This window comes from Cynocephalus volans, chromosome 6 (assembly GCF_027409185.1).
Source record: "Cynocephalus volans isolate mCynVol1 chromosome 6, mCynVol1.pri, whole genome shotgun sequence".
Lineage (NCBI taxonomy): Eukaryota > Metazoa > Chordata > Mammalia > Dermoptera > Cynocephalidae > Cynocephalus > Cynocephalus volans.
The window spans coordinates 87,439,626-87,464,913 of record NC_084465.1 but is presented as its reverse complement, the minus strand read 5'-3'; the positions used below and the strand labels follow the sequence as shown (position 1 = coordinate 87,464,913).

At 39.0% G+C, this 25,288-nt stretch overlaps 1 protein-coding gene across 4 annotated transcripts in view; it reads right to left on the bottom strand.

Annotated features, from left to right (window-relative positions):
- The window catches only part of PALS2 (protein associated with LIN7 2, MAGUK p55 family member), a 113,496-nt gene extending 95,751 nt beyond the window's left edge, over nucleotides 1–17,745 (bottom strand). For 3 of the 4 annotated variants that reach the window (XM_063098553.1, XM_063098555.1, XM_063098554.1), the window contains exon 1: nucleotides 17,626–17,745. The gene's annotated coding sequence lies outside the window, so the exon portion shown is untranslated. The remainder of the gene's footprint in view (nucleotides 1–17,625) is intronic. The other variant, XM_063098556.1, reaches the window with a different exon arrangement.
- Between the last annotated feature and the right edge of the window lie 7,543 nt (nucleotides 17,746–25,288).

The window sequence follows — 25,288 nt, the reverse complement described above, 5'->3', positions numbered from 1 at the left end:
TCTCTCATTTTCCCTCTTTATCATTTTCTGTTCTCTCTGCTTGAAATGATCTTCCCACAGATCGACATGCGCATCCTTACTCTCTTCATTTTGTCTTAGTGTAAATGTCATCTCCCACGGGCACCATAAACTAGACATGGCCAAAACTTATCAAGTTACTTCCTACATCTGGTCTTTCTCCTATATTCCCTACATTAATTAATGACACTCATGTACAGCTGTTCAGTCTCCCTTATTCCCTCTATCTAATCTGTCACCAAGACCTTTCAGTTTGATATCTTGTGTATTTCTCAAATAATATCTTTTTTTCTATCTCCGCTGTCACTGCCTCAATTCATATTCTCATCATCTCTCACCTTAACAACTAAAACTTTGTATTTATTTCCCTTTTATCTCTCCCCAATACCACCATTAGAATAAGCTTTCCAAAATATAAAAATGACCACATTTCTCCCCTGGTTAAAATAATTCACTAGTTCCCCATCACCTATAAAATCTAAATTCCTTGATATAGCATAAGGGCCTTCATATTCTCCTCTGTTGACTGTCCAGTCCAAACATCCCCTCTTACCCCTTACCTCTCCTTCCAGGGGCCCTTTTAATTTCAGCCACATGGGACCACTTGCTGCTTCCTAAACTCATTGCATCATACTGCTGTAACTTCATCTTAACTGTCTCAAGTGGAAACTTCCCTGACCCTTTGTAGCAGATTTAGAATACACAACACTTACTGTGTTGTAAAGCTGATCCTCATTATATATGGATTCTGTATTTGCAAATTTGCCTACTTGCTAAAATTTATTTGTAACTCAAACAAAAATCAATACTTACAGAGATTTTGTGGTCATTAGTGGACATGTACACAGAGGCAAAAAATATGACTTGCCCAACACTGCACAATCCCAGACGAGGTCAAACAAGGCAACACTTTGCTTTCTTGTTTCAGCTCCCATACTAAAAACATGTGTCCTTTTTTTGGTCTATTTAGTGACATCTTTGTTGCATTTTTGGTGCTTTTTGTGATTTCACTGTCTAAAATGGACTCCAATCACAGTACTGAAGTGCTGTCTAGTGTTTCTAACACAAGGAGACTGTGATGTGCCTCGCAGAGAAAATATTTGTTAGATAAGCTCCATTCAGGCATAAACTATAGCAAGAATGGCTGTCTGTTCAATGTTAATGAATCAATAATATTCATTAAATAAGGTGTCATTAAACAGAAACAGCCTTAGATCAGGTGATGAAAATGTTGTGACCAAAGGCTTTCAGGAACCTAACCCTATATTTCCCCTAGAAGGAAGAGTTTAGTATCTGATTCTTCAGTGTTCATAGAAACTTCACAGACCATGACTACCACATATAATGAGAACTGGTTGTATTTCAATTTGTGTGTCTGTCTCCAACACAAAACTGATGGGCTCTCTGAGGACAGACATAACATCTTATTTATTTTTGTACTCTAATTCTTAGTATTATGCCAAACATGCTGCAGTTAGTAAATACTGAATGAAATTTTAAAATTCTGGTTTCTCATCATCGTAATGTGATGATGTATTTAGACTTTATGGTCAGGTCCCCATGTAGGTCCTCAGCTACTCAGTGCCCCCCACCTCAGTGAGGCCTTGCTCAACTGCACAGTTAATGGTCTGAAAGTCATCTTCCATTCCTGTCTCTCCACCTCTCTTACAGCCAAAGACTAGGCTCATTCAAACTTAAAATCACAGTTGAATGGAAAGGAGTTTACAGACATGTACTTTTCCTCAGGTCAGTTAGCTAGCGCTAATGGGCTTAGGCCTAAAAACTCTTAGACACATTTTCAGTCAAAGTGAAAGACTGAACATCCCCTCAGATAAAAATATGTCCCCAAGAACATCACCACGGCGTGGAAAAAACCAAACTGGTAAGCAGGTGCTGAGGCCATGTTGCCTGTGGTGTTTGCTGATTTCCACACCTAGAAGTTCACAGGCAGCAGTTTAACCCTTGGCTTGTTCAAGGCGGAGAATTGCAACTTAGACCCCTCCACATGCAGTGGGGATCTTATAAAAGAGTAGTCTAATAAAAATGTGCCTGTTGGCTAAGGAAGACAAGGAAATTAGCCTATCTCAGCTTGGACTCCACATTAAGGGAGAAAATATCACCTGAGAATCTGTAATCACAGCCTACTGTCAAGGATTCAGGGTTCAGATATACCTACCGTGTTCAGAAAACCCCAAGCAGAGAAATTACAAAGTGACCCCGGGTTGGCAGCTTCTACAAGATACCAAAGAAAAGCCTTAGCAAATCTCTGGAAGAATGTGCCCTCTAACCAGGCTGCACGAGAATTCTCTTGAATAAAACCCAGCCAAGCAAGAGCACGCAACTCAAAAATCATATAACACTCAAGAAAAAAAGAGGCAACTGAAAACACAAGAAACCATTACTTTTATAAAGGAAAGCAGATAAGACTGAATAATCTTTTAATCTAAGACTTTAAAGGTAAGCACAGTTCTTCCCAAGTGGACTTTCTCTGAGCCTCCCCTGAGAAGTAAACGTGTGTCCAAATAGTCTTTTATAATACAGTAAACAGTTACTGTGTAAAGTCAAAAACATACACATATGTTTTCTAAGACATACGGTATATTTTAAAAATTTACAATACCACCCCTACCCCCAGGAAGCTATGGGAAATGTGTATATTTGATGGTCTCAGTGACTGTGGCAGAGAACAGGGACACCAAACATTAGGTAGTGTTCAGGACAATCCTACACTGCAAAGTATAGTACTTTCAATAATGCCAGTTACAAATTGTTGAGAAACATTTTACTAATATAACTAATATAACTGAAACTGTTAGCAATGATTAACTCTATGAAGTAAGACTAGATATAAAACTTTTATTGTACATTCATTCTTCCATACCAATTTAACTTTATCATGTAATGTTAATATTGTTTAAAGTTTAATTAAAAATAAATTTATCACAGTGGTGCCAATAACACCAAGGTCCAGGGTTCAATCCCTGTACTGGCCAGCCACAAAAAATAATAAAAAAGAAATAAATTTATCATAAATAAGTAATGCGGGGAGGGGGAAAGCTATCTTGTTCATTAGTCAACATAAATCCATCCCTCCAGATATACTCCTTTGTTCAGGGCAGCAAGGATAAAGCAATGCACCTGACTATACTGGAATTCCTAGGTTCACAAGAGGAGTCTCTCCAAACATTTAAATATTTCTAAGCTAAAATATCTTGAGAATTAAAACAGGCTTACAGATGCTGGTTGTGTGCTCATGCAGTGAGGTACCTGATACCGCCTTTTGTGAGGCAGCAGCTGCAACACTAATTCTTTCCATGGCTGAAGAAAAGCCCAAGGAAAAAGTCAAGACACAAAACAATAACCATATAAATTCGTAGTGGTGGAGTAGGATGGTTCTGTGGTACAATTAAAGAGTATATCACTCAGCTCTGTTGGTTAGAGTGTAGCCTTATAACACCAAGCACATGGGTTCAGATCCCTGGACAGGCCAGCCACACACAAAAAATAGTATCTCACTCAGTAAACTAATGAAAGCCTATTGTTAATAACTGATCTATCAATGAGCAGATCAGTTTTGGATGTGATGGGAGGCCAAATAATGAAACACTTGCACAGATGAAAATGGAAAATGAAGATATAAAATGGAAGATGAAGACGAGAATCAAAGTGTCTAATAAAAGAAAACCTGCACCTGCACTTACTCCATACTTTGCCAGATGACAAATTCTATTATTCTAAAAGAAATAAGTCCTAGATAGTTTTTCCTTTAAGTATCATGTTGTTTAAACATTTTATATATTAAAAAAAATAGAACAGAAATTATAAATTTCCTTGTTTATTCAACAGCTGACCAATTTGTGGCCCACCTCTTGTTTTTGTATGAAAAAAACCCTAGACTCAAGGACTAGTTCGACGCAGACCTGAGACATGAAGCACCTTAAAGCACATGAAAAGCACTATTACAAAAGACAGTAATTAAAGGCATCACATCAAGAGGTCCTCAGAATTTGAAAACAGAGTGATCCCTCAAGAGTTTAGTTGAAGTGAACACAAGATAAATAAACTTAGCAGAAGAAAACCACTCTAAGTGAAGATGGGTAAAAATCTTTGGAAATAATTTGTGTAATCAAAATGTCTAAGATATACCCTTAGGATAAAAACACAATAAAGAAAACAATAAGAATCTATCGTATAGTAAGCTGTTGGAAGGGTTGTATCTGGTTAAGCCCAGAAAAAAAGAAAGTAAGAAACTGACCTAGGTCTCCAAATATGCCCAGGGAAGAACCTGCCTACGTTGTATTCCATAGTTTTTCAACCTTGGCATAACTGACATTTGGGGCCAGATAATTTTTTGTTGTGGGGGGCTGTCCTACGAATTGTTAAGTAACATTGCTATCTTCTACCCACTAGATGCCGCCCCCTGCACACACAGCCCATCCCCAGTTGTGACAATCAAAAATGTCTTCAGAGATTACTAAATGTCCCTAGTGGGGCAAAATTGCCCCTTTAGAGAATCACTGGTATATTCTAAATTATGCAAACAGATGTATTGAGCTAATATAATTTAATATTTCTAGTATCAAGATCACTCCACTTTTCTTGCTCACCTAGTAAATGTCTCATAATAATTTGGCTTTCTAAAGATAGTCATAAATGCAAGATGTATTTGTTATACTGTTCTTTTATGAAATTGAAAAAAAGATGTCAGAGAGGAAGGCTCATAATCAAAGTAAAGTTAAAGCTTTCTGATAATAAAAATCAAGCCACGTACTTCTCACATTTCCCCACAATACCTAACACTGTACTGCAAATATGCCTGACATTTGAATTGCTTTTAAAGTTTGTTTTAATATTTCTTATTTAATATTCTTATATTTCTTACTATTATCAGTATTTTGATTTTCTAACTTTCCTTTTTCCTAATTTTTACATTTCCTCTGCCCTTTCTCCTCTCCAACAAGACAACACCCACAGCTCACCTATCATTATTACTGTTAATGTTCTTCCACTGAAAGTTAACAGTATATCATGCAGGGATAAATGAAATTTGACTTACTAATTGATACCCAGGTAGGTTGTATCAAAAGAACTTTTCCATCTTTTAATAAAGGAGTCAAATATAGCTGAGAACAACCTGCTACATCTAGGGAATACAATAATCTATTAAAAACAAAAAACAAAACAAACGAACAAACAAAAAACCTAAAAGAAACCTTAAAACAAGACCAGGGCTTATCTTGGGAAAAAGACTAGAATCTTGGGGAGATCCCCAAACCCTGAAAATCCAGGTACTGTCTTTACCTAGGAATACCTTCAAAACTTCAAAATACCTCTATGTCATTTGATTTGCCACTGTGAATTAACAATGTCCTTACATTTACCTCGTACTCTCCATTCCCTCTGCCACCACTGTCATTAATTCATTTTTAAATTACCACTCCAAGCCTCTTCCTACTATTTTCTTCACTGTAATCCACTCAGCATAAGGCTATCACGCAGATCATGTTAAAATATCATTTTAATGACCATACTGCATTAGAAAAACTTATGGTTTTCTGTCATCTGGGAATGCTTATATTTCTCTTCTTAAAAACTAGTTTTCCTAGATCTTAAATCCAGATTTCCTAGATTTAGAATTCAACCTAATTCACTCTTATTTCTTAATATAAACTTTGTTCTAACCATATTGATCTTTTTCCTTCCTATGTGCACAACTGCATATCTCAGTCCTACCTAAATGCCTTCATTCGTGTTACTCATCTCATCTAAGAATACCCTTTTTTACTTGTTTATTCAATACCTAACCAATTGGTGGCCCACCTCTTGTTTTTGTAGAATTGAAGTTTTAGAGAGCTAAAATGGTTTTCCAAAGCATCTCAAAATTAATTCAAGCAAATGAGTAGCAAGTTTTCCCCCACAGGTGAGAATTTCTTTTTCTGAATTCTTTTAGAACTCACAGTCTGCTGCACATGATAAAACACTATTTATATGCTAAATTGTGTTGTTTCCTAACATGTTCAATAATAAAAAAATATATATTAAGCATAGTCTATGTTCATGGGATGATGCTTGGCTGGGGGGATACAAAGACATAATTTCTTTCTTCAAATAAAATATATAAAGTAATCCTTTTATTATGTGAAATTATAGTATACACATATATATATACGGATTTACTTTTAGTGAAGATTTCTTCTTGAGAGTAACAAATTCTTGTAGCTCTTTTTGGAGATATTTTGGGAAAGGAGGAACTCCAGGTTTGGGTGATAAAAGGGAAGGGAAATAAAGAGTTGACAGAGTAGGAGTAGAAGATATTTGCAGTGCACACTCTTAGAAGAGACAACAGAAGCAGTGATAAAACAAGTTTGTAGTCCTCAATCTAGAACTGCATAGCCTGTCCGGAAGGAGAGAATGGAGATGAGAATAAGAACAGACTGAGCCAAGTCAGTGTTACACTGTTATGTTCTGATGAGTACTGGCATGAAATTATCATGAGTGGCAATGAACTATAAATACCTACTTGGCTGTAGTGAGCTGAGTGAGTTAAATAAAGGTTCCTAAAAGCTTATTTTTTAATCTCAAATGTCCAAGTTATGCTATCTCTAGGACAGCAGTTGGAACCAGAGGTTGGAGTCAGTAATTTTTAAATGAAAATAAGAAAAGCCATGAATAAGACACCCTCAAAAATGTCTCTTAGGATTTATGAGCACTTTTTTTTTTTTTGTCCATTTGGGAAATTCTGAGAAGTTTCTTTCAACAAAATAGTGGTAAATGGAAACTAATTGAATAGTATCTGGTATTTGAAATGAATAGCACAAAATGTTGATAATCTGATATATCCTATTTAATGTTTTAATTGGGTGAACATAAGAACTTTACAAGGATTTTTATGAGTTCATTCATAATCTCAGTCTCCTTAACCTCATTTACCCCATAATGTATTAAATTCCTTCACGGGAAATTTCCCTACCTTGGGGTTTTCAAGAACTTAAGGCTAAGGATTGGTGAGGGCATGCTGTATGACTATGTTGTGCAACGGGATATTTCGAACATTCTTAAAAATGTGGTTTAAATTTTTTTTCATTTATCCCAATTCCAAAAGATCACTGGTTTTAACAAAGAAAGAAAATGAAAAACATTTGAATCAATGTATATTAAAATATGCATGATCATCATTTCACTTCTAAAATAAGCAACTTGAATGAATTAAAAACTTCTTTACTCAGTTAGCTAAGTTTCTCATACCAAAGTCCTAACTAGAAGAACATTAAACAGATGAACAAAAAAGGCAAATAACTTTAATTATGTAAGAAATTTTTCATAATACATTTTATTTTGTGTGTATAGACACACATATTCTAGTAAAATAAAAAGGAAGACAAACCCACTTGAAGACAGCCACATTCATTCAAAATACTAAAAAGTTCCTATCACATGATAATGAGCCATTATGAACATATTAGAAGTACAGTCAGCTTCCTCATTCAAAACAAAATGTTCGCTATCAAACACTTTTTACTTCTGTAGATTTTTAGGAGAAAAGTCTTAAAAAATCAGGATAGAGTCAATTTTATAAATTGTTTAGATTAAGTTGGATGGAATCTTTGAGGTTACCTAGTCCATCTTACCACCCAATATTTAATTTGCCTTTGTAAATACAGTGAAATGTCACACAAAAATATATTAATTTTAGTCAACAGCACATAATTTATCAGTCTGCTTTAAAACCAAAAGTATTTTTAAAAATATTCACTAAATGGGACCTACCTCTTATACAGCAGGAAAAAAAAAAAAAAAAACAGAAAATTATTAAGCAAAGCCAACTAAAACCATGTTTATTCAACGAGTATTATCCACAGTATTTATAACACTGTACCAGACACTAAGAGAAGAAAACGATACTGACATTTACTGAACACTTAAAGTGTACCAGACTGTATGCTACAATTTATATTACACAATTAAAACTTTACATTAACCCTATAAAGTAGCTATCATAATAATCCCTATTGTAGAGATGAGGTATGTTGAGTTCAGCAGTAACTCCAAATACCTTTGCCAGCAAATTTACTGTTCATACTGAATAGAGCTATGTGTCTGGAACAATGTAAAAGAGCTAAAAGTTGGAAAAACTGGGGTTACAACCCAGGTGTCTATCTCCCCTGCCATACTGAGAAAGAAAAGAATAAAATGTTGTACCTAATTTCAAGGATTCATATGATTTAACTATATAAGAAACAGTGAAAACATTACTTTGCTAGCAAAACTTCAAATATTATAGTTAATGAAAAGTCAATGTTTCCTTTAGAAGAAATGTAACTCAAGCATTAAGCTGGTAATATCAATAAAGTATTTATAGTAATATTCTATGAATTAAAATCTGTCATTATAGTACTAAAACAAAACTTTCTGGAACACCCCAAATCTGTAAACAGCTATGACATTAGCCCTCGCCATATCACCAGATTAAAAGCTATTCAAATGAGCTGCAACTGAAAGTCGTACTCCCAATTCCTTAGGGAACCACTATTTTCTGTACAAAATAGAATTCTTTTCTCCTTTACATATATATCATACATTGCCATTTGATATAATACCATGGGAGTTATTTTGTTCTTTATATGAAAACAAAGCTGAAGGCTTTGGAAAGACCCAAAGAAACCAAGTGACAAAAAAAGAAAAAAAAAGAAAACAAAAAGATGAACTGCTGTATAATTACGGGCGAGCAAGACAAGTATAAACAATTGGAGTCATAAAACACAAGAAGTCTAGATCCTACACTCAGATTGCTTCACAAACTTTTAATTTCTCACTCCAAAGCTGACAATCAGTGTTAGTGCCCTAGTTTACATAAGAATGACAACCCTTTTGGTGATGGGGAGCAATAATCAGCCACAATGTATATCGACAAAATAAAATTTAAAAAAAAAAAAAAAAAAAAGAATGACAACCCAGAGCTCCTGGCAAAAGACACATATTCTAAGAAAAGGTTGACACATAAACGTATATTTATTTTTAAGTAATAATATATTATTTAAGGTACATGTGAATCATCTTTCATGACTCTTCACTTTAATCAACTTTCGGTCAGCCAAAAACTATACCAGTCCTGATCAAATAAGATTAGAGGGTTTTACTAATGATATGTTGATATAGGTATAATTTTTTGAATGAACTGATACACAAAAAACTTCTGGCAATAGTTACCTTTAGAATAGTGTTTCTCAACCTCAGCACTACTTATATTTTGAGCTGGATAATTTCTTATTGTGGAGGACTGTCCTGTGCATTGTTTGCAGCATCCCTGACCTCTATCCCATAAACACTAGTAGCAACCTCTTCTCCCAGCTGCAACAGCTAAATGTTCTTAGGGGAGGGGGATTGGCAAAATCACCCCTGGTTGAGAAACACTGACTTAGGGATGAGAATGGGGCAAAAGACTTTTTACTAGCCCCTTTCCCCTTTCTGAACCACTTGAATTATGATTGTGGTAGGGCAAAAAACAGTCCCCCAAAACATATGTGTCTTAATCCTTGGAACCTGTGAATGTTACCTGATTTGGAAAAAGAGGGTTGCGGATATGATTAAGTTAAGGATCTTGTGATAATAAGATTATTCTGGATTATTAGAGTGACCCTAAATGCCCTCACAAGTATCTTTAGCAGAGGTAGATCACACGCGCGCACACACACACACACACAGCAAAAAAGTGTGCATTGGATGAGAAAAAAAGAGCTGAGAGAGATCTGAAATGCTGGCCTTGAAGCCTGGACTGGTGCAGCCACAAGCTAAGGAATGCCAGCAGTCATCAGAAACTGTAGAAGAGGCAACAAACAGATTCTCCCCTAGATCCTTCAGAGGGAGCACAGCTCTGTCATCACTTTGATTTTGGCCCAATGATACTGATTTCAGACATCGGGCCTCCAGAATAGTGAGAGAATAAATTTATTTTTACTTATAAGCCACTAAGTGTGTGGCACTTTGTTATAGCAGCCAGAGGAAACTAATATAATCATATAAGGATTCTACTTTGATTTTAAAATCCCCAATGAGCAAATGAGATAACGTGTGGAGAAAATTTAGTATAATTCCTGAAACATAGTAAGCATCTCATAACAATACTAATACTACTATTGATATTCAGCAAATATGACTAACCTCCTACCTCTTGGTAACAAAAGGAAAAAATAAGGACATTCAAATAGTAAAATTGGACATATATGTTCAAGGCTCTTATGAATGGAAACACATAAATCACCCACTCATATGATGAGTTTACCTGCCAGATACATAAGTATTGTTATAATTTGTCCTGTACTGAAAAAATAAATTGTGGATGAGGCCAGCCAATGATGGCTTCTTGGAAGAAACAAGCATGAACACTTATTAGTAGAGAAGAAACAAAAATGCAAAGGAGAAAAGGGTATGAAAGTGAGCAAAGCAATGGAAATCAATGAGATGTCTGCAGAGGTACTGACCTGGTCAAACTACAGACCACGGTGAGAGGGACCAAGTTCTAGGATTAGAGATGTATAAATGACATAGGACCCTAAAAGCTATGTTGAATGATTTGGTTATTAAATAGAATATTCCATAGGATGTATTACTTTACACTCAAACAGTAGTTCTTGGGGACTTTAACAACATAAGCATACTCCTGTCCCATACCAGACCTACTAAAATAGAATCCCTAACTGCAGGATAACTCCAAAGGATTCTGATGTCCACTTAGGCAAAGAACCCCTTGTAGCAGAGGAGCTTCAAGGTAAAATGACTTACAGATCTAAATATCATAAAGTGTATATTTATCCTTGAAGTATAGACTTAACTTAATCAGTTTAGCACTTTCCTAGGTTAAAACTCCTCCCAAGATGTAGCCCCTCTGAGTTCCACCAAAGAATTTCCCTAAACTAATCTGTCACCTTGCAATTTCCCTTTCCTGAGCATATGGCCCTTGGTCTGCTCAGTCATTTCCCTCATACTTTCTCACAACTTTTTCTTGAAAAGTCCCACACATCTCCAGCTGCCCTGTCCCACCTTTAAACAACATTTACCCTACACAGCTAAGACATAACAATATCCTGCAGAACAAAGGAACCATGAAAAGGTTCTATTAATATTCTATATAATGAACCAAAATTTATAATAACTGCTCCATTGCCCATTTACTCGAATAATTTAAGAATTCAAATGAAATTCTAAATCACTTTTTACAAAAGATTTCTTCCAAAAGCATAAAATTATGAAATGGGTCTATAAAAGGTAATAAGCTAAGCTCCTTCAATTCAATCTTCATTTCATGCTAACAAAGTACTAGGCTCTGTGAAGGATACAAAGTATATGGAAATCTCAATGATTTAGAAACAACTTCACCAGAACTAGGGTAGAAGAAAGGGGGATCTGGGAAGGTAGGAAGGGTAATTAAATATGACCCTAAAACAGATCTCTTTTGGAGGGGAGATGGAGGAAGAGGGAGGCCTGCAGGGTGAGTTTGTTTCACGACTAAAGCCAAAAACATAGCAATACAAGTTAGCGTTCTGATAAATAAGTTGTGTATTAGCTCTTTACCCTTCTACAAACACCTACATCACTTTATGCATATTTCCAGCTTTTTCTATTTACCTTAATGCTCTTCATAAATTTCAACCACATCAGATTCTACTGATTTATATTCATACCAGTGATGTAAGAGCACCTATTAACCTCTGTACTCCTCAAAAGAATTATCAAACTTTTCTGATCTGTCAGTCTAATAGGTGAAAATAGTATTTCATAGTTTTAAGTTATAATGTTCATATTGTGTGTGAGGATGCATACCTTTACATATACTTAAGAACCATTTGGATTTCCTTTTTTGAGAATTATCCATTCATAATCTTTTGCCCACTTAATGGCTGGTCTTTTTCTTACTGATTTGTAGGTACTCTTGATATGTTAAGGAAGTAAGTCTTTTACCTGTAATACAAATCACAAATATTTTTCCCAGTTCCTTCATCACCATGATGCTATTTTTAGTTTCCTTCCTTCATGTATATATTTTGTTTTCCTCAACCAAACTGTAAATTATTCCCATAAAAGAGAGGACATTTCTTTTGTATATCCCTAGGTGAGTGTTAAGAACGGGGGGAGATGAGTGTTTTGGGGGGTGATCAAGTGTAAACATTAATTACCACAAGGGCATCTATTTGGATTATCTGCCTAAATCCACTGCACATGGTTACAGCAAGTACAACCAATTTCTAATAATGTGATATAGTTTGTTGAACAGGGAAGAAACAGATATTAGATTAATCTGTCTCCAGCTGTCTGGGCAGGTACTAAGAAAACTCAAGCTGTTGGTGGCCATATTTTCCAATAAGCGGACTAGATAGTAGTCCTCTGCAGCCAGAGAAGGAGTGAAACAAATGCATGGTGAGGAATAAAGAGAAAATATGTAGTGTGTCCTGCTGGCACTGGAGTGCTTAGTTCATTTCGTGTTGCTATAAAATAATATACCATAGACTGAGTAATTTATAAAGAGAATAAATCTATTTCTTACAGCTCTGGAGGCTGGGAAGTCTAAGGTCGAGGGGTCTGCCTCTGGCTAGGGCCTTCTTGCTACATATAACATAGCAGAAGGCATCACGTGTATACCAGAAAAAAGAGCACGTGAGAGTGAGGGGAAGCAGGCCAAACTCATCCTTTCATCAGGAACCCAGTCCCCCTTCATAACTAAGCCATTCCCTTGATAATGATGTTAATCCATTCATGAGGACAGAGCCCTCATGACCTAATCAGACCACTCTTAACGGTCCTACCCTCAACACTGTTGCACTGGGAATTAAGTTTCCAAAATATGAACTTTGGACTATACATTCAAACCATAGCAAGTTCCCAAGTCCCAGCCCTTGGAGTTCATGAGACACTCACTGTACCAAAACCTCAAGAAAGATGAAACCTCAGATTTTTAAAAAGGATTATTTATTTAATGACAGCTATGTGCCAGGAACATAGCGTTAAACAAGAGAGACAAGATCACTGATATAATGGGGCTTAAATTCTAGTGAAATTGTGCATATAATAAAATAAGGATATAATTTCAGATACTGATAAACCGTCTATGAAAAACTTTTTTTATTTTTATTTATTTATTTATTTTTTAAAGATGACCAGTAAGGGGATCATAACCCTTGGTGTTGTCAGCACCATGCTCACCCAGTGAGCTAACCGGCCATCCCTATATGGGATCTGAACCTGTGGCCTTGGTGTTATCAGCACCACACTCTCCCGAGTGAGCCATGGGCCAGCCCTATGAAAAACTTTTTAAAAAGGTAATGGTATAGAAGGAGATGAGGGTGGTGTCATTCTGGAAGGGTGGTTATATAGTTGCTGAAAAAGTGATATTTGAACTGAAACATGAAATGATGAAAAGGAGCCAGCCATGTCAAGATTTAGGAAAAGAGTTCCAGACAGAGTGAACAGGGAGTGCAAAAGCTCTAAGTTAAGAGCAAGCCATGGCATTAACAAGGAACAAAAAGGGCAGTGTGGCTGAAATACAGTGAAAAGGGGGGATGGTAAACAAGTGATAGATCTCATAGGAAGAGATGTAAATTGGTGAAGTTGGGATCAGATAATGTATAGGAACTAGTAGGTGTTGGAAAGAATTTGAAAATAACTTGAGCTTTATGAAAAACTCATTACATTGTTTTTAATTCTCACTTTGCCTTGAATCAGTGATAACTTTAATAGACAGGCCTTTAGAAACTACCATCCCCCAGCATTTTACATATCCTAAAGTTAGCCAGAAATGAACACTTTCCTAAGCAGAAAATCTCTTCTGTTGTAATAAAAAAAAAAAAAAAAAAAAAAAAGTTGGAGGGGAGGCTGGCTGATTAGCTCAGTTGGTTAGAGCGCAGCCTTGTAACACCAAGGTCAAGGGTTCAGATCCCCATACAGGGCAACACGCACAAAAAGGATTTTAGGACAAAAGCAAAGCCGTCTTAAAGGAAAGAAGACAATCTAGGATGACAGAATGATAGAAACTACTCCAAATTTTATCCTGTTTATTATTCTTTGAATGAATTTACTATGATAAAGATTGTAGAAAGGTCTTTGAATTATTCTATAATAATTGAGGAAGGTTATAAAAAATTTTCTAAACTACTGTAAATGTAACGTCCTTAGTTTACCAAGCTCACTATTATTGAGTTGGACATTAACAAGGTTAAATACTGTCAGAAAAGAGAAAGTAGGAACCAGACCTCTCACTTCATTATACCTGGTTAGAATAGCCACAGCTTAATGCTCACTAAAGTTGTGGGCCTTAACCTTATCTGTATGACTATGATAAAGGAAGAACTTCTCCTCATTGTAAAGTGAACTCTAAAATTAGGTAGGTATAAGGGATACTTCAACAGTGAAAGCTTTTTAAGAGGAGACTAAGCAGTTTTAAAAAGTTTGGATATAACATACCTCATGGAAAACTAATGGTCGCTCCAGATCCTTTCAGACAACTAATATGTGTATGCTAAGCAAGTAATTTAACCTACATTGCTTCTAAGATTAATGTTGTAAAGTCAGATCTTTAAAAGCTATAATGTATTCACGATTCTTATCTTTCACAGTTAAATATTTAGTTAGCCCACTTAACAGCAGACCAAAAAGTAGACTGTTAATAACAGTCTACAAAGAGAGGTACCTTGTGAGTGTGATGTGAGTTAAAGAAAAGTCAAGTCATTAAACACCTCGATCTAGACTTGATTCTGAATGCATACTCTCCCGCACTTTGGCAAAGTGCCAAAGATGATTAGCAAGCCAATGTAAGGAGTTTAGTCAAACTGAATTGTAAAGTCTCCCCCCAGTGGTCACATACAAATAACAGGAAAGTGGGAAAATCATTGCAGATTCTGTGAAACTGACCAAAAATAAGCAAAACTGGTCACAACAACTAAAAAATAAAATCTTCAATTCAATATCAGCATCATATCAGTAAACAGATCTCTTGTGCTTGTCTGCTCTTATGATATTTATACATGGGAAGACTACTTCTGGAAGAAAAGAACCTATTAGGGAAAACAAAACTAACATAATTTTTCTCAGTATGATTTTTTAGGAATAACTGACAATATCCCAAAACAGCCCAGTATTTGTTTTATCAAATTTATAGCTGTTCATTCTTCCTGAAATAAATATCAGCGCATCCCTTACAAGTTAACTACACTTACCTGAAGTAGAGTGCTGATAAAAATTTAGTCCCTTACCAAATGAATCACTTTGGAAAATAATATTACCAGTGTTATATATCTAACGCACAACTCACAAAATACTTTTTCAAAAGTCACCTAGAACTAGTAATTTTTATTACAGTAAGTGATGTCAAAAGTACAAATGGGTCTTCTTGCCTCTTTTAATATTTATTTTCTCGGTGCTTTTATAATTAGCCTTTGACTAGCACTAAATTTGTATTTGCAACTCTCTCAGTAATAATTTGCTGATGCTACTCACTTTTAACAAAGCTTGGATGTCAAAATGTGATTAAAACATCTGTTGTCTTCTGCTAAGCATCAATTATTAAATGGTAAAGTATATAAAGGGATGGTAAATGTTCAAACAAGCAACTTCCATCTTAAAACAGCTTTTTAAAAAGTTAATACATAGAGTCGCACAATTATGATTTTCTTGGCTATCACAAGCTAAAAAGAAGGAGAGGGAGGGAAAGCGAGAAGCAGGCTGTGTAGTCTTCTGGAACAATTTCAGCCTGAAAGGAGACGCAGAAAAAAAAACAACTGCTCCCTCAAATGTTGAAGAAAAATACGATTCATTTTTTTAAAAAATCTGATGGTTTAAAGAATAACAACATCAAACAATGATTCTATTTTATACAGAGCTACCAGACTTACTTAAGCACCTTAATTTTTCCAGTGTTGATTTAACCTAAAACGTAAATAATTCACTTTGATATTCCAGGTGCAAAAAGGACTCAGTGCTATCAATAAGAAAAGGACAAAAACACATCTAGTGTGCAGTCTCGATAGGACAAAAATACAGGAATTAAAAGTGTTACTTACCATTTGCGTATTATGTAACCCTAGTATAGAATAAAATATACATGGACCTTAAAGAGCAACACATTGTGCAAACATGTATTTAGACACGTATTTAAATATAGGATAGATTTAAGATATAAATGACCTCAAAATGATACAACCCACAAAAGTTCTTTGTTTATTGTAAGAAGGCCTCAGAAGACGTAACTATAATCACGCCTGGCACCTTATTATAATTGCACAGTAGACACCCAGAATAAGCAGTATTATTTGAGGTCCGTTGATATGATATGTATGTACCGAAACTGCTTCAGGCATTAATGTGTGTTACTTCGCCTAATGCATTCGACACACATAAGTTTCCAAACGATCATTTGAAAGATTTCACGGGGAAGAAATGGCTGCTAAATCATAATCCAAGTGAAGAGCATTTTAATGCACCCCAAATGTTCTCAGCCATATTAAAGGATGACCAATTCAGGAAGCATAAATTCCAACAATCCCCAAAGGCACAGGAAAGAGTAAAACGTGGCTAGCCTGACCTTAACCGGCTGTTTATAAGTAATGCGGGGAATTTTCTGAGCCATCATCCATCTTCAATTCTCGTCCTCGCCTCCCTTTCACTCCCCCGCTCCCGTCCCTACACAAATATGCTCCCTAACTGACAGAAGTTTAACGGATGTAATCTTGGAGCTGTAATCCCAGGAGCTAGGAGGGTTAAGAATAAACTCCCAATAAAGTGTTAAAAAGTCCTGCTGCAAAAAACATCGACGAACCAATCCATATCCTGTCATCACACGGTTGGATCTCTCAATCGACTCCCTCTTGCTGGCCCTCCACCCCGCCAAAAAAAAAAAAAAAAAAAAAAAAAGCAGCCCCGAGACCTTTCCAGTTCCAGATAAATGTACCCAGGATTGCCGAGCACGATCACAGCAGCGAACACCCCCCGAGCAGCGCGTGCTTGGCCCACACCACTTTGACCAAGCAACTGGAGTCTCGTGCCTCGGAAGTAGCAGCAGTACTTGCAGAAAGCCTCCCCCGCCAGGAACTCCGGGCTCGGGAGAGAGCCAGAAACGGGCGCAATCGCCCCCTCTAGGGACTGACCCCGAAGGTGTCAGTCACAGCAACACCGCCTCCGGCGCGGCTCTCCATTCATGCTTTCACGCTACTCCCGCCGCAGAGGGTGTCTGCGCCCGAGCCCCGCGCCCTGAGGGGGCCCCGCGGGCCCGCAGCCCCAGCCGGGGCCGCGCCGGGGAGCACCAGGGAGCGCGGCGGCCGGTAACACGGGCAGACACGTTGCCGCGCTCCGGCCCGGCCCGCCGCCCGCAGCCCGGGAGCCAGGGACTTGGCTGAAGGCACCCCTTCCGCGCGGGCCGGACCCGGTCGGGGGCAGCGAACAGCCTTCCCCTCCCGCGCGGCCTCCGCCTCCCCGGCCCCCGGGCCACCGAAGCCCAGGTGACGAGGGGCGGGGCGGGCCAGGGGCCCCGCGTGGCACGCGGCGACGAGCAACAGGGCGTCCCCAGGCCGGCCCGGCGCGCGGCGAGACCGTTACCCGAGCGGCGTGGGGCCCCCAGCAACTCACCGGCTCGCACCTCGGCCGCCTCCGCGCCACCGCCCGCCACTGCCGTTCTCCCTCAGCTGCAGGCGCCGCCGAGCAGCCCCATGTACAAACTCGGGGCTCGTAGTTGGGAAATGGAAAGGCGTCTCTCACTGCCCTCCGCCTCCCTCTCCCTCCGCTCCCTCCCTTGCTCCCCACTTCACCCCGGCTCCGGTCACCCCCGCCGCCACCGCGTGCACAGCCAGCCTCCCCTCAGCCGCCCTCCTCCGCCGCCGCCGCCGGGGCGCGCTCCCTGCCGGACTCGCGCGTGCGCCGGACGCAGGGGAGCGCGCGCTCGGGCGCGAGGAGGCGCCGCCGCCTCCGGGAAGCCGGGCCCCGCCCCTCCGGCAGCCGCGCGGCGGCCAGGTGGAGCCCCCCTCGGAGCGCCCCGCCTGCCCGCGCCGCCGGCGCCCGCCGCCTCGCCGCGGGGCTCCCGGTCCTGGGGCCGCTGCCGCGCCCGCGCCCGCCGTTGACGGAGCCAGTCACCGCCGGGTCTCCCGGGCCGAAATCGCCGCTGTCATTCAGCATTTACGGATGGGCAAGGTACTCCGCGGGGCATAAAAGAGGCTCCTCCCTGGCCTTTCTGAGAGTTGACACTCAAAGAACCCAGTCGTGGGGCGCAAAGGAGAAGTAAACCGCGAAGAAAAGCCTCCGGAAACCTCCCCCTCCCCCTTCACACACACCCCTGGTTCTGTGTGTTTGGCAGGTTCTACAGCGCTGACTGTGTCCTTCATGAATTTACCCCCAAAGGCCCAACCGGGGAGTGTGATTCACACCCGACGAAATGGACGGACACTAGCTCTTTTCATAGCACCGAGGCTCCCGTGGACTCCCGGAGCCGGCTTTGCTAGACACTCCCCGGACACAGTTGTTTGGCTTCTCCCAAACATCTGGCCTTCCTAGACCTCGAAAGGGGGATACGCCATCCTTTCAGCAACGACTCTGAGTAGAATCGGGTGAATTGGGATGTGGGTCCAAGTGTGCAGATGACACGTGTTGACAGGAGTGCAGATTTAATTTTTCAGTTGAAAGGCACTGAGCAATGTAGTGCAGCAGAGGCTTCTGGCTAGAACAGCTCAGCAAGGCAGTCGGAGAACTTCTGATCTCTTTAAAAGATTTCTGCGAACCCTCAGACCCGTGACCCGGGCTTTTGGAAAAGCCGCTGTGTTCTTCCTAAAATTGGGGAAACGATTAAGATGTTGTTTAAATTTTACAAAACGTTTACTGCAGTCTTTTCAAGCCATGAAAGTAGAAAGTTCAAGTAAAACTTCACATGTGCCAGATATATCAGGTGGCCTCTTCTATGCAGCCTTTCCTGGCTTCTCCTGGGCACCTTGCACAACCCTGCACAAAGCAGGCATTTGATAAATGTTTGCAGAATGAGTGAATGCGTCATGGACCTTTGGATTCAGAGGTGGAGTTAAGACTTGTATTGTCTCCCCTCTTTGTGAATATGGCAGGCTTGGAAGGGAGGAAGAAAATACTATGGATGAGGTGTACCAAAAAGGCCTAGTGCCCAAAACAGTGATTTTTGCCTTTAGCCTCAACCAAGCATCAAAGATTAATTTGCTTTTCCATTAGGATCATTAATTTTGCCAACTAACATGTAGAGAGACTTTGTGCAGTGTTAATTTGGAACCTTTTTTCCTGGAACAGCAAACCCAAGGAAGGGAAATTGGAAGCATTTAAGGAGACCCAAATGTACCAAGAGGCACAGAGTAACGGACCCCTCTGTAGTTGGGACTGCTGGATGAAAAGAAGTGGAGTGCGCCAGTGCCCAATAGCAAGGCAAGGGCGAGGCAGAAGGGAAGGTGAAATTTCTCCCCTCAGGGTATCAGCAGACCTTTCAGGCCTTTTCTTCCCTCCCCAGGCCCGTTTGCTTCCCACAGGACACCCAGTGGGTCCTCCCTGCTGCACCCTATACAGGCCTGTGAACTCTTCTGACCATAACCCCTTGTACCCAACTAGTTAGTTACTAGCTCTGAGCTCCTCTGGGATTGGAGGATAAATGTTATTCATCCTCCAATGTGTTACTGATGTGTTACTGATGTGTTACTGATTCCTTATAGGGTACTTTTATTTTCTCAAGGGTCTTCTGGAAACAATGTCCTAACCTTCTACTCTGCCCCTACTCCCTGCAAGTAGAATAAAGTCAACTGAGGAAGTTTTAGGGAGGAAGGAATTTGTCTACAAGAGTCTTTGTCTACAGCTAGGACCAGTCCTTGTCAACTTCTTTATCTCTGCATATACCAGGGACCCAGCATTTGGGAGCAGGAATACAGGAACAATGATCCTTCCATTAAAGTTCCACGTCTGTTCTCAATAATGATTGTAGCTATTAAATGAAGGCTTATCGCTGTTGTAAAACTCATCTTCATCCTCAGAGTCAGAAAAATGATTTTGCTCCAATAACTTTTCAATCGCTTCTCTTCAGGAAGCTATTGCTAGTGAAGTTTCTCTTTCAGTGTCTATATTTTATCAAATACTCATATACAGGTTATATTATGAAACTCTACCTCTTTTTATAAATGATACTCTCACTTTATGACATTCTGCTCTTCTACTAAACTTTAAAGGTGGGACATGCCAGAATAAATTTAAAGTGATTAAATTTGAACATTGGAACTCCCATCATTGCTTGCCAGCTCACTTTTCCGAGAGGTCATCATTTCTGAGACAACAGCCATTTATTTCCCATACCTGTTACAAATTCTTCATTCCAGGAAAGGGGGATGTTATGGCTGAAAATGATGGTGAATCTTTCTCTTCAGTGTCTTTAATAGTCTCACTTTTCATTTCCTTCAAGGTTACTCAAAATGGATCATAATTTTAGCATAGCCTGATAACTTCTAACAGTACCTCAATTTCAAATCTGAATTTTGATTCTTAATTCAGGAGCATCCATCACTGGCTTTTATTTCCTCCTTCAAATATAAACAAAAGGTTATATTCTTTTAATGTGATTTGCATTTTCTTTTCTCTTCCCACCTGCTTTGCTACTACAGAAATTCAGAATTTTGCTAATAGTTAAAGCACCAAATTTTAGCAAAAGCAAGTCCTCTCTACTTATTTTCCAACTAATCCATCATAATAAGAGCAGCGACACTCCTGGAGGAGATTTATGAAAAATTGCAACTGACATGCATCACACAGTCCAACCAAGTTTTCCTCCAGGACACTTTATTTAGCTTTACTCCTTTTATCTCTGTTCACAAGCTGGGTCAGACTCCTATTCCCAGCCTTCTTGCTAACCTCTCTAATTCTACCCTCTCCTTCCTTGCTGTACGCTACACTCAGAGCAGTGTTTCTCAATTGGGGCAGTTTATTGGAATCACCCAGAAAACTTAAAAAACAAAAACAAACAAAAAATAAAACACTGATGCCTGGGTGCCATCCTTAGATTTAATTGGTCTGGAGCGTAGACTGGGCACTGGACTTTTTCAAAGCTCTCCAGGTAATTCTAATATGCAGCCAGGGTTAAGAACTACAGAAATGAATTATCTTCCAAACAACATTTATACCAAGTCTTCTTAGAATGCTGGGGTAGCTCCAAATTACCACAAGTAATGAAATTAAAATACCTAATCCTGTACTTTAAGACTCTTTGCCAACTGACTAGAATAGTCCCCCTTTCAAAACAGCTTAAATTTATCTCCTTCCTAAAGCTTCTCCAGATTAGTCTCACCTGACTGCCTGAAGATTGCCGTTCCCAACTCTCTGAGCATTCTGGTTTACAAACCCTTGGATCACAGTTGATTGTGTATATTATTGTTTTAATCTTGCTTCCATAGATATCTCTCAGAGGCTTTTCTTGTAATCTTAATCTCTCCAAAGTCCCATTGGGTCAACAGACAATCTCAAAATAAACAGAAATGTTATTCCTTGCAGAACTTTCTCCTTTATACTAGCTGTTTGAAAGAACATTCCCTGACACAATGGCAGTTTGATTCTTTTTATCATCACAATTAAAAAAAACAATTGTGGGCCGAACCCGTGGCTCACTCGGGAGAGTGCAGTGCGGGGCTGGGAACGCCGCTGGGAACGCCGAGGCCACAGATTCGGATCCTATATAGGGACGGCTGGTGCGCTCACTGGCTGAGCGCGGTGCAGACGACACCAGGCCAAAGGTTACAATCCCCTTACCGGTCACACACACACAAAAAAACAATTGTAAGAACTTAAGGGTTGGAGGTTGTTTGGTTTTTTCTTACAAAAGAAAACTGCGTACTGTATCTCAGTATATCTCACCGATTCTCCTTCCTATTGTTTATTTACTTTAGGCATTGGCAGTTGGCTTCCAAACCACCTCTCTACTGAAACTACTCTTTCCATCACAGTTGACATTTTCATTTATGTGTTTGTTCATTCATTCAATCACTCATTTATTAGAGACAAATGCTGGGAATAAAATCATTAACAATGTAAAATAGCCCCTACCTAATGATGAAGAAAATAAGCAATTAGAATATCACATGATAAGTGCTATGTCATGCATCTTAATAGGACAGCTACAAAATTATGGGTGGAGGGTCTTTGTTTAGTGTTCATGAAATTTAACCATTCTGCAGTGTTTGAGGAGGTTAAGCCCCTCTTACCCTCAATCTTTAAACACCTCCTTTCCTTCAACTTCCCTGATATTATAAACCTGGGAACTCCTGACCCCTTACCTTATTGCATTATCTCTTCCCACCTCCTAAATAAAAATGTTCCACTAAGAATGGAAGAGATTTTTGAGGGGGAAATATAGAGAGGGAAGATAGATAGCACTGTTTCAAGAATCTCATGGATCCTTAGGGCTCTAGCACCAAAGCTTCCACATCTGTAGCTACTCTCCCTTGAGGCATGTTTTCTAACCATTGTTGAATATCTCCATCTGGATAAACCATTCACAGCTCCAATTAACATGTCTAAAAATCAATGTTATTGCTTCTGGCTATACTAATCTATCCCCTCCTACTGATTTCCCTGGCACCTCCCTTCCCTTCATCTCCTTTTACCCTCTCCTTAACAGCCACGTATTCAGCCTGCACTCGGCTCCCTTGAAGTCCATCTTCTCAAAGTCGTAGAAATGGATTCTCTTGTCCATTTCCTCTGGCCCTTCAGAAAGTCTCCCAACTCATTTCCCTGCCTCAGGGCCTTGCTCTAATCTGCACCTGAGGGCCAGATATGTCAGGGATTTTTTTGTTTTTTTTTTAAAAGATGACCGGTAAGGGGATCTCAACCCTTGACTTGGTGTTGTCAGCACCACGCTCTCCGAAGTGAGCAACCAGCCGTCCCTATATAGGGATCTGAACCCGTAGCCTTGGTGTTATCAGTACTGCACTCTCCCAAGTGAGCCGGCCCTCAGATGTGTCATTTTATCCCTGTCTCCTCACTGCCTGTGGGACTTTATTCACAAGGTCATTCACAATGACATTTAAGATATGACACAGTCAGTCATATCTTACACCTTTATGTTTCTACCCCTGTTGTTGCAGGAATGCCTTCTCTTCTGGTCAAAATCCAAGCTTTTATGCTCATTTCACACCCTCATTTTCCATGAAACTCTTCCTGCCCCACCCCAAACAGAGACAATTGCTCTCCTTTGAATTCCTATAACTCTTTGATTACCTCTTATAGCCCTGTTCCTATTCTGCTTCATAAAAGCATCATTTATTTATTTATTTGTTTATTTTTGTTTTGTCTCCTGGCTAGTAAGAGGGATCTGAACCCTTGACCTTGGTGTTATGAGGATGCTCTACCCGAGTGAACTAACCAACCAGCCCCATTTATGTTTTAAATATTTATCTTCACATTCTTTTCACCATGACCCTGGCCCCATTCCCCTTTTCCTTGCAGGAAAGAGCCCAGGGTGCTGTATACAGGAATACCTGCAGCATTTGGCATACTACTGTACATAGTAGGTGCTCATGTATTGACACAGATAAAGGTGTTAGTTGGTGGACTTCTAAAATTAAAAAAAAAAATTAAATTAAAAAAGATTCTAATTATAATTGCACACTTGTTCCTGAATATGAAAATTACATTTGAGATGCTCTTACAAGGACAATCAGATTTCAGGGAGGGACCCTAATAAAGCTGCTTGAGTTTATCCCCCCAGCAGCCAGCATCTTTATCTAATTAACCCTTTAAAATTGGCTTCTAATCACATATGTATATATTCTCATATATTTATATATGTATATATTATCACATATACTTACATAATTTCATATATTCTACTCTCATATATTTATATATAAGCTAAAAAAATTAAGCTTCTACTAAAATATCAAAAAGAAGATTTAAAAGAGATATGAAAATAGGAAAATTAAAAAAAAACAAAACTGTACCTATAAATGGCGTCAGTATAGTGTCCTGACCTCATTGAAGAGGCAGAGAGGCATGAGTCCTGGAGGACAGAGGTCTTTTTGGAGAGTCTTATGGCATGATAGAAAAAAAAGAGTGTATGAATAATGTTTATGCACAAGTGAATGGTCCAACTGTGGAGTTGATGCTCCTCTAGAGGACTGGGGAGAGGTCATGAGGGTAAAACCAAGTCAGGAAGACACATAATAGATGCTTCAGACATTTTTGTTAAATAAGTAAATGAAAGATAGTCAGGATCAGGGCACTGGGAACAATGATGGAAGTAGAGGTTGTGTGTGTGTGTGTGTGTGTGTGTGTGTGTGTGTGTGTGTGTGTGTGTAGGGGGTGGCCAGACAAGCTGTTTGGGCTATTAAAAATCCAGAAAGTTAATGGCTCATTTTAAAGTGATGCCATCTTTTTATAGGAAGCACAGGGCACTTAGTTTTTCCTTAAAACATCAGCTGTTTACAAATATGAAAGACTAGTTTTTTTAAAAAAACCTGCTTTGGTAACAATAGTGAATAACAACTATCTATTGAGCTCACACTTACGTGGCAGGCACTGGTATTTGCCCTTTATATAGAGCATCCCATTGGTATCATTATTATTCCCATTTTACAAACAAGGAAACAAGTGAAGAGGGGTTTGTTAACCTGCTCAGGCTCCAGAACTAAGAAATGTTTAAGGCAGCTCTGGTGCAAACTCCTGCTCATTCCCACACTTCATACACAGAGTGCTTTGGTAGCTCTCAGGTCAATTCAACCGGAATGAATTATAGTACGAGTCACTACAATTAAAGGTTCTCTGTAACATGTTATTTAACTCAGATTCATCACCATGATCTGCAGACTTACCGTGTGTGTGTGTGTGTGTGTATGTGTGTGTGTGTGTGTGTGTGTGTTTTAACAATGTAGAATTTGTGGAAAGGCTATCTATTTTCATTATTCTTGCTACTGTAAAACTACATGATAGAAAAGTGAAAATTTTTCTAAGCTGTTCTTTTCAAGATATAAAAGAGAAATAAAAGAATAAATAATACATTTTTAAAAAAGAGTAAGAAAAGCATTTATTTTACTCATTTAGTAGAACACGGCCATTGTTTAACAGCCACATTGCATTGAAGATAGTTTTGCAGTATGGGAACTTACTAAGTAAGAAAAAATTTGAGAGCATCAATTCACCTTCCCAAGTGTAGATCCACTTCTCTACCAGGAAAGAATAGCACTAGGATTCAATGAAATACAGGTTAAACACAATTTATATAAATTTTCTATAGCAGAGCATTGCAAAAACTATTACT